This window comes from Homarus americanus, unplaced genomic scaffold (assembly GCF_018991925.1).
Source record: "Homarus americanus isolate GMGI-L3 unplaced genomic scaffold, GMGI_Hamer_2.0 scaffold31791, whole genome shotgun sequence".
Classification (NCBI taxonomy): domain Eukaryota; kingdom Metazoa; phylum Arthropoda; class Malacostraca; order Decapoda; family Nephropidae; genus Homarus; species Homarus americanus.
This window is the reverse complement of record NW_024747257.1, coordinates 1-6,371: the sequence shown is the minus strand read 5'-3', so window position 1 is coordinate 6,371 and position 6,371 is coordinate 1. Positions and strand designations below refer to the sequence as shown.

The following is a 6,371-nucleotide window of genomic DNA, read 5'->3' as shown; positions in this document are numbered from 1 at the left end:
TTACTTTATTTTGGATCTAATGGGAAATCATATTGAATTAGACACAAGAAAAACGCGAAAAAATTATCAATAGTTAAAATTTTCTAACCCCGTATGTTTGTGTTTTGATGGAAATGAATAGTTTATAAAGCCAAACTTGTTTATTTCCATCATATGCCTCTCACTTTTAATGTGACAATTTTTATTTTAGCATATTACGAATGATATAAAAAGTTATCATATAATTGGTTTATAAATTTAAATAAATAACATAAGAGAGATGGTTCAGCACAATGATAGTCAGTCAAGTTTGGTTAGGGTTTAGGATGAACAATTCAGGGCATACTTACCTGGCACAGGAGATACCGTGATCACGAAGGCGGTTTTCCCAGGGCGAGGCTCACCATTGCACTCCGGTGATGCTGACCCTTGCGATTAACCCAAATGTGGTTAACTCGAGTGCGCAATTTTTGTTAGCGAGGGACTGTGTTCGCGCTATCCCCCTTACACAATTCATAAGGGATTACATAAGAAATATAAGGTACAACGGCGTATTTTTACAGCTTAACAAGGTCTCTGTTAATAAATAGTACTTGATTGATGCTTAAGGTCAGCAAAGAATTTTTTTTCTACGCTACTTTTATATGATTTATATTTTGACAATTACGTGTGAATGAAAGATTTTCAAACTCTCTAATTGATGCCTAGTAACTCATAATACTGAAAGAAGTTGGGTTTTTTTTAATAGTCTGTATCACACTCGACAGTCACTCACTGTCACAGCAATGAAAGAAATCTATCATGATCTTGTTTACCAACACCTGATACATAATCTCTGGTTACTGCACAAAAGAGAGTTGTACGGACAATGACCTACTTGAAAAAAAAACAGATCACACAAATAAAAAATTAGCTATATTGAAAATTTTTAAATTCGAAGATGTTAACACCTACTGCAATGCCCCTTTCTTTACAAATCTATCAATCACTTTTCATTCGCCTCTACCGCCGTGGACTTCCCCGAGTGTTGATGTTGTCGTCCACACCTTCCCTGGTCGTAAATCCACCCAACTGCGGTATATGCTCAAACTTAACTGCCTTGAGCAGATTAATGATGTCGCCTCCTCTCTTAAGACCTCCCACCCTCCTATCCTCGTCTACTGTGATGGGTCTGTTACCACGCTGGGCAGGGCTGGGGCAGCTGTGTGGATTCCTGAGCGCCAGGCCTGCAGGAAAATCAGGGTCCACGACTGGGCCTCCTCCACTGATGCTGAAAGCATAGCCATCCTCGCGGGCATTCATGAGGTGGCGACCTACTGTATGCTCGCACTGAACGCTGGAACCTCCTTATAATCAGTGACAGCACTTCGGCGCTAGCGAGGCTCAAATTAGCCTCCCCCTCCTCCCCTGCCGCCCAACACACCCTAGCCGCCGTCGCCGGGCTAGAACAAACTGATGACATCCGTGTCAAGTTTATTTAGATCCCGTCACTTATAGGAATAACTGCCTGTGACACTGTAGGTCGGCTTGCCAAAGAAGCTACACAAGAAGATATTGAAGCCGCTCTCGCCCTCTCCTTGAGTCATCTCAAATCTCGCATACACGCCACACAACGAGAGGCATTCGATGAAAATTGGACACACCTGAAGCAACGGGGTAGCGTCACACTATGCCACTATGACGCTGTAACCAGTGACGACAACCGCCACTACAAAGAGTATCAATCCCTGACTCGATCTCAACAGATTATGTACATGAGACTGCACCTAGGGTACAGGTACCTATGGGAGTACATTGGCAACCCTGAGCCTGGCCGCACTGTTTGTAAACTTTGTGGCCAACCCGACTCTCACACCCTCTCTCACTACATCCTCACGTGCCCTATGACCACCTCCTACAGGTCCCTAGCTGTTACCAACACCTCTTCCCTCCCTGACCAGATATCCCTCCTCCTAGTGACAGGCCTGGCACTTGACATTATTAGGGACCTGCCACGCTTTGCCATAAACAGATTAAATGTACCGGGAACTTTCCCCCCACGCACTCATCATTCTCTCACTTTATGTAACTTGACAAAACCTATGACCCTTCAGGCTTTTACCCCCTTAATGCACGAGTCATAAAGGCAAGTATGAACTTTGCATACTTCCCAGATGGGCGCTGTAAATGCTTCTGCGCTTCACCTTGCACAGGATGTAAGGGGGTGCCCAATAAACTATCCCCCTCGGGGGCAAATCTGAATCTATCAATCACTTGCTTGACAATAATTATTTCCAGTTCCGGTATAATCAGAGATACAACTTAAGGCACCCAGAGCTACTCCTCCATAAAATATCACGGTGTGAAGGTGTGGAACAACTTACCCCCACACATCCGAGCAAAGCCTACGCTCCCTTCCTTTAAATCATCTCTTAAAAAAAATCTATTGTCTAAGTATTAATATTTCTTGTAACACCTACTATATTTACAGTACCTGCTTTTATTGTACCATCAAAACCGTTTTATCGGAAATTATCATGAAAATAGATAAGTAATTACCATTGCAATAAACATAATTGCCAACGAGACATAATCATGTTCTGTCCTCTTGTTCAACCTTATTACTGTACAACCCAATTGTAGTTGGGTAGGAGACGCTAATTTTCAGCAAATCAGCTCAGCTGGGGCGCCTGTGGGTAGAGCTGTACCGCTCTTGCCTCGCAAGCCAGTTGTCACGGGTTCGATTCCCGGGTCGGTGGAAATTTGTTCAGACACACTTGCCAGCTTCCCTTGGTCCTTGTTCACCTGGCAGCAAAGTAGGTACCTGCTATAAATCGAAAGTTGCGAATTCGTATTCAGGGAAAGTTGTTTGAGCTTCCAATAACTTGCTTTGACATAAACCACTGACTCTTCAGGCTTCTACGCCCTTGACTCTTCAGGCTTCTACGCCCTTAACTCATGAGACATATTCCTCCTACACCGTCTTCCACCTTCTTGAGCCAATGGCTCTCTTCTCTCCATCCCATCATCATCATCAACCATGAACTTAGCATGCTTCCCTGTTGGGCGCTGTAAACGCTTTTGCGCTTCACCTTAAACAAGGATGTAAGGGGGTGTCCAATAAAAAAAACAAAAAAAAAACAGCTCAGCTGCGCCTTTCGCGTCACACTTAGAGGTCACGGTGATTGGCTAAGATGTAGGCACATAGGCAGGCTCTTTTTGGTGTAATATGCCTCTATAATGGCTTTTTGGCAGGAATATTGTCTAAACTAGATTCTCATAGATTTTCTCTAAAACATGACAATTTACATGGCACTGTTACAGAAGCATTTTTTTCCTATGTTTTTTTGTTTTTTTTTACGTTATCAAACTTGACTTGAAGCCTGTAGATAAGGATGAAGGGCTAATATTTGTTGCTGGGTTTTTGTTGGAAGTACTTTGGAAGTATTGGGGCGGGGGGGGGGGGTTAGGTGGACGTAAATGAGGGGAAAGTTTGAAGGAAATTAGGAGAGTAAAAGTATCCGGGCTCAACTAGACATGCTGTATTTTAAAATTCTTTATTGATCTTTTATACTAATAATTTAAGTTGTAGCTCGCTAGCTTTTGACTTTTCTTCTCGTTCATGTTTTGATATAACAGTAGATAGTATTTCAAGCGCTATAATAATTATTTAATGTTTTTTTTTTTGTTTTTTTTTTTAAGATTTATTGGACTGCTACTCCTGCGGACCTGAAGTTACCAGTTTCATACAGGCGTAATAGTGGTAGGTAGACATGAGAGACCGGTGGTTATCACCATTAAAATAACTTATATTACATAAGAATAAAAGCATTTCTATAATCAAGATCCAGGTTTATTTTCATTATATTAGATTACTATTAATTATGACTAAACGGTTGCACAATGAGGGCCATATTATAAAACAGAACATTTATGAACTAAGTTATGCCATTAAGTAATACCACTTTTGACTGCCAATCACGGTAGTCTTAAATGTTACGAAGGACTTGTAAATCTTATTTTAAAACTCTTCTAGACACTGGACAATAAAACCTTTAAAGTCTTTCTTGGCTGGAACTACAACTCCATGTATGTTCTAAGTTAATGTTTGTTGGGGTCTTGAACAACTTTGCGACCATAGCTCTGGTTTCCCTTCAGAACGCATAAATCTTTCGCCTTTTACTAAAGATTTCCGTGGGGGGGAACAACTCAATGAGTCTTAATTAATTTTTTCTTAGCCCATTCACATGGGCTCACAAAACTAATTCAAATTAGCTGAAAAGAATCATACAATGTCGTAATCAAGTGTATGTGATCTAATGTAGTAAAAAAAAAAAAAATCTATTCACATATACAACGTCCTGGATGGAACAATTATCCCGACTATTACGTATCTAAATCAGGTTGGGAGAATACAGATCTGTCATAAAATTAATTTCATGCACTTATTAAAAATTGCTCTAGACATCAAACAAACCAAGGGTACCTAGGGACAGCACTAGGATCCCGCTTCCTCTATCAAGAAATAAAAAATATTGAAATTGAATTGAAATCTGTAAACCTTTTGAGTTCCCTACTTGAAATATTTGTTCTCTAACCACTTCGGGAGAACGGAGTCCTCCGGAGAGACTCAGGTATCCCAAAATACCGCACAGGGTGTTCATGAAATTTGAATTGGTGAGAGAACACCCTTACTTTGCGTCAACTTAGAGATGTCTGATTACAGATGAAGCGTTCAAGATCCTTTGTGACTGATGTTGAAAGCTTTTATTGTATTTACTGTTAGTGAAATTGTCAATATAAGTCAGGGTAGAATCTACTTTAAGAATGAGGTATCATTGACGTCATCCCTAGAGATGCCAGTAATTGTTAACTGTGGCTGAAGTCACCCCCTTTTCATATATGAACATCACAGAATCTGATGTTCATGGTGAAATTGTTGTAAGGGTGTTAATTAAGAAATTAATTAATTATCCTGAAGGGGACTCTCACGCCACGTATCTCTGAAAATCTAACGGGTGTAACCTAATACTACTTGTCTAACGCTCCGGAACGTTCACCAGGGACTGCCATCTTGAACCTTGAAATCAATTTAATTCTGGTCTTCGATAGCTCAGTCACAGCGAAGTTTGAAAAAAGGATCTTAGGAAAGTAAAATGAGTTCGTAGTCTCATTTTCACGTAGTTGATTGATACGTTTATTGAGATAAAAAAAAATACATCTCAAAGGGATGAAGTGACTTAAGTCATCCGCCACCCCAGTCCAGGAATGTCCCTCTCAGGACTCACATAAATCCCTAATACAGATATATCTTGTATAGTACATAGTTATATTCCAGATGCAAAATTTCTATATTTCTTGAATATTTCATCTACTTTCCTATTTTTAAGCATCCATTCTATTTGCTTGGAGACATTATTTATCTGGGCATTTCTATATACATTAAGAAATGGGCATCCCATGTGGCAGGGTATGGGACCTGGATGTTCTACAAACTCTACATTCCATATCCCGTTCACTTCTCTCGGCTCCAAGTTCCTCGTAATATTTATACCCTAATCTTAACCTCATACACACCGAATCTTTCCACCTGCTCCTATCTTTCCTATTTGTAAAATTTGTGTTCATGAGAACATGATAGTAATGTTTCATTGTTTCACTTTTCTCATATATTTCATTCCTTTTTAAATTATCTTCTATTGATTGTATTTTCCGCAATTTGCTCATAATTTTTTCAAAGTTTTAATACATATTATGTCAATCTCGGCCTTTTCCGTGACTCTTTTTGCTATTATATCTACTGCTTCATTAAGACCAATCCCCACATGTGAAGGGGCCCATACAAATCGAAAACTATGGCCTTTTTTCCTTATTGTATTTACAATTTTTCTACATAAACCAATAATGTGTTCAAAGACTGAACTTCCGCTGCTCAAAGAATCTAAAGCTGCCCTACTATCAACAAAAAAAATTTATATCTTTATTCCTCTTTACAACATTTTCTAATCCTACTAACAATGCATAAAACTCGGCTTGTGTTGATGATCTAAAATTGCTCGGCCGTTGTCCAATTTTCGTGTCATCAGTACCTTGTTCTGTGTACTGGTTTATAAGGATCCCACACCCTGCCCTGCCACTTGACACAACTGAACCGTCACAATATACATGCAAGGTGTTTATTTTAGGCAAATTACTAATCTTATTCCCATAAACCACTTGCAAGTACAGTATTTTAAGTAAAAGATTGAACTTGAGAAACTTTGGATTGAAATATACTGTACTGTTTTATATTACGTTAAAATAATGATATTCTTTCAGTAAAATCCCCAGACAGGTTTACAATTCATTTCGGTAATGGTGGAGCACACGCTTAGCTCCAGATGGATTTTATGAAATAGCACCAAAACTTCTAT

The 6,371-nt window shown here is 39.4% G+C and overlaps 2 non-coding genes across 2 annotated transcripts; both read left to right on the top strand.

Annotated features, from left to right (window-relative positions):
• The first annotated feature begins 321 nt into the window (after positions 1–321).
• LOC121879533 lies at positions 322–484 on the top strand. Its single transcript, XR_006091361.1, has one exon. It is a non-coding gene; the product is annotated as a U1 spliceosomal RNA (small nuclear RNA).
• Positions 485–4,096: 3,612 nt separating this feature from the next.
• Positions 4,097–4,212, top strand: LOC121879536. The gene has a single exon (XR_006091362.1). It is a non-coding gene; the product is annotated as a U5 spliceosomal RNA (small nuclear RNA).
• The last annotated feature ends 2,159 nt before the right edge of the window (positions 4,213–6,371 follow it).